Below are 12,035 nucleotides of genomic sequence, written 5' to 3'. Positions count from 1 at the left end.
CAATGTACCCCTGAGCACAAACAAGCTATTGATAATGTCAAGAAAAGGTGCTGCTCTCTGCTTCAGCCTTAGCACTATCAGATGTAGATAAACCCTTCAATTTCTACATAGAAGAAAAGAAAGGAATAGCACGGGGAATGCTCACTCAGACTTTGGGACCTTGGAAAAGGCCAGTAGCATTCTTATAAAAAAAACTGGACCTAGTGGCTAGCGTGTGGCCCCTTTGCTTAAGAGCTATAGCAGTGGCAGCCCTTCTAATAAAAGATGCTCATGAATGAACGTTGGGACAGAAGCTCACCATTATAGTCCCCCATGCCCTGGAGAGCATCATCTGCCAGCCTCCAGAGAGGTGGCTATCAAACTCCAGAATTAAGCACTACCAGAGCCTCTTGCTTGACAAAGACAGTATGATGCTGGGACCCTCTGCTCCACTCAACCCGGCTACACTGCTGCCAGAAGAATCATCAGGACCCGTCGCTCATGAGTGTCAAAACATACTGGCACAGAAAACCAGTATACGACAAGACTTGAAGGATGAGCCACTGCCTCGCCCTGAAGTCGTATGGTTTACGGACGGCAGCAGCTTCCTCCAAGACGGTAAGCTATGGGCTGCACGAGCAGTACTTAGCAAAATTAATGTCATCTGGTCCTCTGGTCTCCCAGGAGGGACATCAGTCCAAAAAGCAGAACTGATTGCTCTTACGAAAGCATTGGAACTAGCAACAAGCAAAAGGGCCACCATATACACTGACAGCCGCTATGCATTTGCCACTGCTCATGTGCACAGGGCTATTTACCAGCAAAGAGAATATTAACCTATTCCAGGAAAGAAATAAAGAATAAAGATGAGATCCTCCACATTCTCTCAGCAGTGCAGGGCCCTAAAGAACTAGCTATAGGGCACTGTCCAGGGCACCAGAAGGGAAACGACCCCGTGGTGGTTGGAAACAGAAGGGCAGATGAGGAAGCTTAATTGGCAACCCTAAACGAAGTGACTCTGTTAACTTTTTCCACACGGGGGGGAACAAAAATCAGGAGACTTGGCAGCTCCGGAACCTTCAGGCAACTTATCATCTGAGGAGACAGATACAGAACTCTGGGACCCTACAGAGCCAAGTTTACAATTTCAAAAAGCCCACCTTTATGTCAAAGACTTACATTAGCTAACCCAGTTAGACTCAAAGAAGTTGTAGGCACTCTTAAAGGACCAAAGAAAGGACTTATTATTGACTGACTCACAGAGGAAAGAAATAGCTGAGTAGGTGACTAGAGCTTGTCAAGTCTGTCAATTAGTTAATACTTACCCATCCAAGCTTCCAGTAGGGAAGCACTTACGAGGAACCAGACCAGGACAATTCTGGGAAGTGGACTTTACTAAAATTAAGCCAGCAAGTTATGGACTTAAATATATCCTAGTCTTTGTAGATACTTTTTCAGGATGGGTCGAAGCCTTCCCCATGAAGAAAAAATGGCTCATATGGTGGTCAAAAAGATCCTAGAAGACATTTTTCCAAGGTTCGGCCTGCCTAAGGTAATAGGGTCCGACAATGGACCGGAATTTGTAGCCCAAGTAAGTCAGGGATTCGCCAGGACCCTGGGGATTAATTGGGAGTTACATTTTGCTTATAGACCCCAGAGCTCAGGACAGGTAGAAAGGAGGAATAGAACCATCAAAGAGACTTTAACGAAATTAAGCCTGGAGACCGGCATAAAATATTGGACTATGCTCCTACCTTATGCACTGTTTCCTGCAAGAAATAACCTCTATGCCTCTTTGTGTAACCTCACCAATTATAAAATTCTCTATGGTGCCCCTCCTCCAGTAAGGGACCTAACCCCAACTCTGAGACTTAATGATTCCTTTCACACACCCTTGATGACAGACTTAAAGCCCTTGAAGAAACCCAGCACACAGCGATACCTGTGGAAATAGTTGGCCACTGCTTATCAGCCTGGAGACAAGGAAACCCCACATTGTTATCAAGTGGGAGACTTAGTCTACGTGAGACGGCATCAGGTGTCATCCCTGGAACCCCGCTGGAAAGGACCATACCAGGTGCTTCTTATAACACCTACAGTGGTGAAATTGGATGGGATCACTTCCTGGATACATGCCTCACATCTCTAGTCTGTGCCCTGTACAGATTCCGGCTGGAAACTGAAACTGACTGGTAACCCTCTCAAGTTGCGTGTCTGTCGTGTGGATAGGGCTATGGATTCTCACCCTGGCCACCAGCATTCCTAATCCCCATCAGCCTGTTCAGCAACAATTGCAAGTTATAAATCCTACTGGGCAAGTAGTGTGGTCTATTTCACATACATCCGCCTTATGGACTAGGTGGCCATCTCTCCACCGAGACATTTGTCAGCTTGCCATAGGCCTCTCTGACTGGGATCTCCCTGACATAGAGGACCCCACACATATCCCACTCAAACCCAAACCAGGGCAACATAGACCACCTTACCCCATGAATTATGGATGTCATCTCCCCAACTCAGGTGTAAACTAGCCAGTCTTGATTTTTATGTGTGCCCAGCTGATTTCCGAAGTTGCAAACAGGCCCAAACCTGTGGAGGACCCATTGACTTTTATTGTAGATCTTGGGGATGTGAACAAACGGCAGTGCATGGTGGAACCCAAACTTTCCAGACAGTATGATTCAGGTAGGACCAAATGACACCTGGATTGATCCCAAGAAATGTGCCGCTAGCCAAGCGGTGTCAAAAACTCGCTGTGGAAAGAATTGTCTATGTTGCCCCCTCAAATAACTTTCACTTCCAAAGGAAGGGGCTACCTCAGAACAACATGGCCTATGGGAAATACTTGGGGAATGCGATTTTATATTTATGGCCCTGGTTATGACTTTCGTCTCTGGTTCACAATCCAGCTTAAAAAGGAAGAAAAGCCCACATCAATAGGACCCAATCCCCTCAAGCCAGGAATTAAGCCTCCTAAATCTCCCATGCCTAGATCTACCAGAACCCCTCTACCATCTCATACTTCCTGGTTTCGGTCTTTGCCTACTTTCCCAGTCCAGAATACAGCTGACTCCTCCCCCTGGGAACTAATTAAAGGAACCATTATGGTACTGAACTCCACACAATCAGAACTCCTTGCATTTCAGCCCAGGTATTAGATAGCTCTGTAAATTATTGTGTAATGGTGCAGATACTCCCCAGGGTGCTCTATGATTATGCAGAATAATTTGAAGGTCTACTAGGGGGACAAACAACCTGATTTCACCGGGAGCCAGTGTCTCTTACTCTAGCCATACTACTGGGGTAGGAGTTGCTGCAGGAGTGGGTACGGGAACAGCTGCTATGATCCGTGGGTCACAACAAATGGCCCGATTAGAAACAGCAATAGATCAAGACTTGAAAACATTAGAGACCTCCATCACAGTTTTGCAGGAATCCTTAACCTCTCTCTCTGAAGTTGTTTTACAGAAAAGGCAAGGATTAGACCTCCTCTTCATGAGGGAGGGTGGCATCTGTGCTGCACTGAGAGAAGAATGTTGTTTTTATGCTGACCATAGTGGAGTTTTAAAGAATCCATGAGTAAATTGAGAAAATGCCTTGAAGAACACCAGAGAGAAAGGGAGATTCAACAAGAGTGTTTTGAGTCATGGTTTACCCAGTCCCCCTGGTTAACTAAACTTTTATCAGACTTAGCTGGACCCCTGATCATCCTTATGGTGTTACTAACTGTGGGACCTTGTTTGCTAAACCGCATAGTTTCCTTTCTCCAGGTTCAGATTGGGCAGGAAAAAACTCATGGTAATCAGATAAAAATACTATCCACTGGCAGAAATAGAATCTGAGAACCCGCAATAATTATGATTCATTACTTTTAAGATTAAAAGTAGTCAGAAAAAGGAGTGGAAAATGAAAGAATAAAAGAAATGTAAATTGAAACATAAAGAACCAGGTTTTGTAAAGTTTCCAAGCTGCACTCAGAACCTGAAATTCCTGTGGCAGTTAAGACAATTCCCAGAACTGCCCATTAGATGTGTGTTGAAATCTTCCCTGACCACCTAGTAGCTAAACAACCCCTTCCCAGAAACCCTGCAGCTCAGCACGAATACATCTCAGGGCTTCAACCAACCAGTTTAAATGTATACCCCTTCTCAGGGCTAACCAATCACCCCCTGCACGACCTGTTCCCGCCAATGGATGTGCTAATCTTGTTTTAGAGTTGCTGTTTGATTTTCCTGCGGCGCATGATGATTTCCTAAAGGAGGCTATGATGTATGTAAAGTCCCTGCCCTCTCTAAAGAATGTATATAAACTCTGCTCAAGTTGTTCTCGGGGCTCTTTTTTCTTTCCTCCTCTGGATTGAGCTTTGAGCCCCAGTTGCTGGACCCCCAATAAACCATTTCTTTTGGCATGAGACAGTTTCTTGTTGGTCTTTTCCTCCAACGTTCGATGACCTTTTCAGTTCCTGACTACCTTCAAGTGAGAATAGCAATCCTTTGAGTCAAATGAGTTCGTCAAAGACCTGACGAGGTTAGCCCATAGGTGCTTGGGTTTTCTCATGACTCCAAATCACATTAAGAATATATACCTGACAGTCAGTAGGCCTCAAATTGGAGAAGAAGAGCAGTATTAGCAGCAGGGCTATTTGATCATTCCTGCTTCAAAGGATGGGTGTCCAGGCCACCCAATGCCCTTATGGACTTCAAATCTTACCTAGATTTCTTTTTTCATACTTATATTTCACCTGCATATTCATGTAAATATCACAGGTTTCCAATACCATTATTTATCCTGCAAAATGATTCCTAATCGAAATCGAACCTGTTATTAACCTTAACCATACACTCTTCCCTCAATCTAACTTTACAGGAGAACAGGGAAATTGTTGATCTTACAATACAGGAAGGTAGGCGATCTTCCACCTGCTGAGAACCTCAAAGTTCCATGCAGAAATCATCCCTGAAGAAGATGTAGGCACCTATGAAGCATGTGAGAGAGCAAAAGTCAACTTCCACGTCAAACAACCTGGTCAGGATGAAGGAATGTGACTGAATCAACCTCTCTCTTCTTAATGTAGATTAAATGGACCAAACCAGGCCTGTGTGGAGAGCTGTTCCCGGGTGCCTGTGGTTGATATACCATTCTAACTTGTGTAAGTGTCACAGGAAGTAGGGGCAGACTCCATCTCATGGGACCCTTGGAAGCAACTGTTAGTACAAAGTGGTTGCCAAGGCAGTGACCTCATTCAGTTCCTGAAGGAAGTCACCTACCACACTTCCTTGGTGATTGACTGCAAGGCACCCAGAGAAGTCCCAGTCCCAGTCCCAGTGGTCTCAATTGTTTGGATTTATCAAGGACAGAGTCAGTCTTTCTTGGTACCTACTTACGTGATGATGGCCAAATGCCAGGAGAGGTCTGAATAGAAGCCTTTTCTGAGAAAGCAGGTAGTGGCTCAACCATGGCTCCTGACAACTTCAAAGAGTTGGCAAAGAAGAGCAGATCTGAGACAGAACAGGCCATTTTGGGGAACATAGTATGGCCCACCAGTCAGAGGACACTGAGGATAGTCACAGACATACTTGGGGGAAGGAGGTGCTGTTGTGGGTGTCCCTATGAGTTTGTTGTTTAGTCTCATGTTGTGAGAATAAGTCGGTTTGTTTGTTTGGAGTGGGATGTTTCTAGAAATTTGTTTGACAACATGAGTGTTTCTATGTCTGTGTATCCCACTGTATACATGGTTATAGACATTTGAAAAGAGAATGCATCAATGGTTGTGTCCTGTCTAGTAGAAAGCTTCCCAGCATTCATCCTGCCCAATTTAAGAATGGAGAGTGGCTTGCCTTATGGATGGGCAACACCTACTACCTTCCTAAGTTCCTCTCTTCTTCTTGAATACGGGCCACTCTCCAGAATAGCCTCCTGGTTTTGTTTCCAAGATATGCACCACCTCCAAGCTCTCTGACATGGGCATGTACTTAATAGCTTAAGGGAATGGGAGCATCTCAAAAACTCAGAATTCTGTGTGACCAGTAAAGTCTCAGTGGAGAAACACTGCTTTGGGCTTTTTTGGTTACCTATTGTTCTGTTGTCCTGAATGTCAGGAAGGTCTTTGCCTCAGGCCACCCCTTTGTGAAGCCTGAAGAAAACAGTTTACAAATGGAAATGAATGGGCATCACCTGTGGCTCTTTGCTTAATTGCTTTGGAAAGGGATGTTCCTGAATCAGCCTCTTGGCCCTTTGTGAGGCAGTGGCTTAGATTGTCAGCATCTGATGCATCTAAAGAAAGTTTCCAAGTGTGCATTCATAACCAAAATGGCAAAAAGAGCAGTATTTGTGGATGAAGTGTCTCGCCATCTTTTGTAACCTTCCTGACCTCTATCAAGTGAAAATAGGGATCCTTTGGGTCAAATGAGTTCTTCAAAGCCCTCCAGAGGCTAGCCGATAGGTGCTTGAGTTTTCTCATGACACAAATTCTCATGAAGAATCTATACCAGACAGTCAGTAGGCCTCAAATTGGAGAAGAGGAGCAGTTATAGAGCAGGACTAATTGATCACTGTTTGTTCACAGGAAGGGTGTCCAGGCCACCCTGACTTTAGGCAAATGAGGCGCAAGTGTGCTTATTTTGGACAGTGTCTTGGGCTGTGCCCCTCATGAAAACCTCCAGCCAGAGGTTATGATGAGTGTATATGTGGAAGAAGATGAGGGCCATGTGGGAGTGTTTTGGTTTTAATTGTGGTTAGCTGTGTGGTGGTTGGTAAAGATGCCTGGGTCCACCTGAGCTTGAACTATGGTGTGATTTCCCATAGAGCCTGAGTAATGGAACTGACCTCAGAGAAGTATTGCCATGAATTGTGTTGAAATTTTAGGTGGCCATGCATGAGATTCACCCTTGAAAACTGAGATATAGAAAAGGGTGGCTTTCCAAAGAGTACTGTCAAACTCAGCCTGGATATCACATGATTTTATTCTGAAAGATTGACAGCCATAGTTGAGAGTCAAAACATACATGGACCTTACATTGGAGACGTTAATGGGCCTGGCTTCTTGTGTCCTTTTGGCCACTCTTTGGGAAGCCTTGCCTCTGAGAGTTCACCAGAGCTTTCCTTGAAATGTGCTTCCTCAAAATTTAATGGTTCCTGAATGAATTGAAACCCACAGTTTCTCCAAATTCATCCTTGAAAAATGGCTAGATAAATACCATGAAATTTTTGAAATTCCCATGACCAGGTGGCCCTGGAGAATTTTTGGATGTCCTGTTGCTGATCATGAGGGTACCAGACAGTGTCTTGATTGACTGGGTTTCATGAAAATGGTGTATAACACAGATACCAGTATGTTGGAGGCTGCTGAGTAGTGGGCCCAGAGCTGTGATGTGCAGGTGTGTGATAAAGCATCTATTGTCAAGCCATGTGGATCTGTCATTGACTTCCAAATGGCTTGTGGCTGACATGGTGCAGACAGGAATCACGTATATGTCTGAATCCTCTCCATAAAAGGCATCTTGTTATATGGAGATGTTTCAGGGCAATGTTATGGTTAAGGGGACAAGCTATGTGGAATAGAAGACTGGTTGGTGCATTCTCCTGCAGACCCTGACCCACCACACAGGACTCCCTCCAGCACTGTGTCCCAGTTGAACTCCTTGTATTTCGTGAAGCAAATACCAAACTCCCAGTGCAGCAGCAAGAAACACCATGAAAAGTGGAGGATGAGCAAATGGCTTCACAGTCCACATGCAGAGACACTTAGCTTTCAGTGGCCACAGTTTACCTACAAAGAGAGAAGTCAGCACTGCTGCCTCATGTTATTTGGAAAATAAGAAACAATGTCCTCCAGGTCAGATAGATGCAGACCCAGCTTTGATGGTCTCATTAGAATGGAAGCTAAAGCTCCTGACAACAACATATATGTCAAGTGCCCATCCTCAGAGGCAGTTTCTCAAGTAGTCTTTAGGCAGGCAGAGCTCCATGTTGGTGGAGTGTTTACCTTTTAGACCAGGACGCAAGAAAAGACCACTGACTCCAATTAAAATCAAATTAAAGAAAACTTATTATTTCCACCACCCGGGCTGTGTCTCCCTCCCAAAACGGCGGGAACAAGTGAGCAACCCCACCTTTCCTACAGAATGGCTTTATAGCGCAGAATGTTACACAAAATGGTGGTTACAGATAACAGAACTCTGACAAGCATCATAGTAATGATAGTTTACATTTTTTTTTTTTGCTGGCCCCAACATCAGAATTTATGAGGACCATTAGAGCCTCAGAGAGTGTCATCTGGCAAGGGAAGGCCAATATTTATGAGGTGTAAATAAAGTTTCAGAGAGGGCTGTTATCTGGTCAGAGAGCCATGCATGGGTGAGTTCAAGGCATGGGCAGGCATTCAAAGCAGGTTCAGAATTTGCTGTAATTTATAGTTAAGCCAAAATTATCTTTTCATGGCTTTGTGACAAGATGGCTCCAATTTAAATAAAAGATCAGGTTGGGTCTATCATTCCCCCATTTTCTAATGTGTCCCTTTCAAATCTTTGATAGGGTAGGGGAAGAGCACTGAGGGAAATTTAATCCCTCAGGTAACAGTCTCCCTATTTTTTGAACTCACCCAAAACCGGTCTCCCTGATTTTACTGACTTAATTAATTACTTATATTGATAGTCTATTTATTTTTGGCTCCATTGTAGTAAGAAGCGAGGCGTCACTCATTTTGACTTCTTCTGAGCTGAGAGAGGGTGACGTGAAGGGGTACGACCTGAGAGACATGAGTTGCCTTTTCGAAGTCAGTTCGGTTTGAAGTCTGGTTAGGGAAGTACAGGTTGTTAAGTCATCTGGGGATGGGTTCTTCTATGAGAGAAACAAAATACATGAGTACTGAATAAATGTTGCAGCAGCTGGAACATGTCACTGTATAGAAGTTCCCTCACCAGTCTTAAATATTCCCAGTTATCAGGACTGTCAACTTAATATTTAACATTTAGGGTTACAGTTGTCCCTCCCCATAAAATACAGTTTAATAATTTAATACCATCTGATCCTGCAAAATCCTTTTACTAGTATGACCTCTGTGTCTAATAGAGAAACCCTTAATTCTGTTACTCAGGGCTGGATAATTGTACTAGCAAACACCAAGGTTACCTGTGTAGGTTAGGAATATCTGTAGGCCTTAAATTAAAAACTTCTGCCTCTGGCAGCTCCTCTTGATAGTCTCTTTTTATAGGTATCAGGGATTCCTGTCTGAGAACCCTTCTTTGTAGCCTCCAGTCTTGTTTATTTTGGGAGGCTAACAAAAAGTGTATACCTTAAAATATTATTATTACTATTATTATTTAAAATGCCCAGGAATGGCTGTATTTTGCGTTTAACTGTCTTTGCTAAATGTTTAAGATGAAGCAGTCAAACTGACTTTTGTTTCAATCTATTATGAACAGTCAGCTGAGCTTTTACGGGAGTCATTCCTGGGGAAACTTGAGAGCAGCTTCTCAGTTCTGCTAGTGCCATTTTCGCTAGGTGTATCCAGGTGTTGCTTGACCATGTGGCTTCCCTCGGAAGCATCAGGGATGTCTCCCTTCTCTGATGACTGTCTTCTTCATAGAAAATGCACTGATTGGCTTTCTGTTCTCCAGTGGTCTCATTAATCTCCTTAATTAGGAGGTTATGTGGCTCAGAGTTGCAAAGCTCTTTAGAGAAGTCCCCTGTTCCCTGGATACAGACTGACTAAGAGGGCAAGAATCAAATATTGGTTTTCTCGGCCCTTTTCATTTAACTTTAATCTTAAATCCTAATCTTAAACATCCAGCAAATAAATTTTAGCAGCCTTATATTAAGAGTACTGGGCTTTAATGACTGTAATTTAAAATTATTTATCTTTTTATTAATTGGGATCTGTATTTTTCTGTCTGTCTTTTGGTGATGACTTATTATCTTTAATTAACCCATGTTGTGTTCTTAAGCAACACTTCTGTAAAACACTAACAGGGAATCTTTAGATCACTTATAAGGAAATTACAAAATAAAATTAACAAGAGTAAATATACTTAGTTCGTGTAATAGCTACCCTGAATTTTTAGGCTGAGTTATTTATTATATTTCTTGTTTGAGATCCTAGTAATCTTGATAGAAAAAAAGAGCTTTTGAACATAACTTTAAATGAAATAACATCTGACCCACTGCTTTCATAGTCATTCTCACATGTAGTAAGTTGGGACACAGAGACTTATCTCAAGTAAGTCAGGGCTCTTTATAAATCTTCAGTGTTTTAGTTCTAAAGATGATCTTTGTTTTTAAATATCAGTTTAAAAAGTTAACATTAATTGTTTGAGGTCACATGAACATTAGCTAACACCATATAATATAACATTTAAAACATGAATAAAATAAAAGCTGAAAGTTTTATCCTTTTCATAGCTAAGGCTCTCATTAACATAAAAATACATTTAAATTGTTCCCCAATGTAAAAAGTAACATAAAAGTTTACATATCTTATTGATAAAAGGTAAATAAATGCCCAATATATTTTTTTTACCATACAACTTCAGAACACCAGCTTCACATAATGCTCTTTTAAAGTTTTTACCTTAGAGACTTGTATTCCTGGAAGATATGAGCACATTAATAGCATCACAGTTGCATTGATGTTTCTACATTAACCAAGTTTAGCTTTTAAAGAAATGGCAGTACAGTGCTCTAAAATAACAGATCGTATTTAATCAGTTGTTTAATATTTATGGTTGCTTGCTCTAGAAAAATAAAACTTAATAAACACAATGTTATTGGTAAACTTATGTTTTAAGAAATTTTTGTGTCTTTTACACATGACTGATTTTTACAATCTTATACAGACTTTAGAACAAACTTATACAGACCTTAGTAAATCAATCGGATATCTAACAAGAGTACTCATGAATGAGTAATCCCATATCAAATTTAATTTATGTATGTATCAAAATATTAGACAAAAGTATTGAACAGTGTAGACGATTTTTTTGTTGAAGGAAAAGTCCTAGAACCAAGGCATATTAGACCTTTTGTCAACATTAATATTTTATTAGATTTTTGATCACCTAGAAAAACATGTAAGCTTAAATTTACAGACATTTATTTTTATCTGTTTATCCAATTTAAAGTGAACCATTTAAATCACGTAAATTAAAGATCTTTGGATCCGCTTTTTAAAATTTGTTTTTGTGAGTGCTCCTTTTTTTATGAGCGCTCCTTATGTATGTTAATTTGTATATAATATACATGATATATGGACATATGTATATATACACATACAACACATAACAAGAGTGTGCACACATAATTATAGTAAAGGCCTATTAGCTTTTCGCAGGTGAAATCTCCATTGCAATGTTTCAAAAACTCCACTGTTGGTGAAAGATAGAACTGATCAGAAAAATATTAACCTAGGTCTCTAGGATCAAAATCATGAGTTAAAAAAAATACAGAATCTAAGGGAAAAAAATAAGAGTCCTAGAAAAAGTGACTGGGCAGTTATTAGTAAATACCATACAATGTAATTTTTTCTCCCCGCCCCTTAGGCCTCAGATCAGTCTCCTACTGAGCTAGTAGGCTTCTTTCATTTGCATTTCAAAATAAGGCCTGGCTGAGGTCTGGAAGGAACAGGGAAAAACTGCTATTCTGAGCAGACACCTCAGGCCTAAGGCATTTTAACCATAATTTTCAGGTTTGGATGTTGAAAATTATGGTACAATTTTAAGTTACAATTCACAAAATTTTATATCTTTACATCTTGTTCTGTCAACAGATACCATACTATGATTTACTATCCTTTTCCAAATTAATGCATTGGTACACACTGTGATATTTTCCCAGTCTACCCAATTCAAAACTGGTGAAAAATAAGACTGAATGTTTGGGAAGTTACTTGCCAACTTGGAAATAGAGTTCTTTAGTTTTCCATCCTAAGTATTTAAGTTCTCTGGCATGAATTATCTAAAATCATAAACTAAACAATTATCTGAACCCGACTTTTAACTGCAAGATTGTACAATGCTTCAAAAACCCATTCAGATACCAGATTGTTACAATAAAACGTCATC

Source organism: Callospermophilus lateralis, chromosome 9 (genome assembly GCF_048772815.1).
Source record: "Callospermophilus lateralis isolate mCalLat2 chromosome 9, mCalLat2.hap1, whole genome shotgun sequence".
Lineage (NCBI taxonomy): Eukaryota > Metazoa > Chordata > Mammalia > Rodentia > Sciuridae > Callospermophilus > Callospermophilus lateralis.
Note: the sequence above shows the minus strand (reverse complement) of the source record.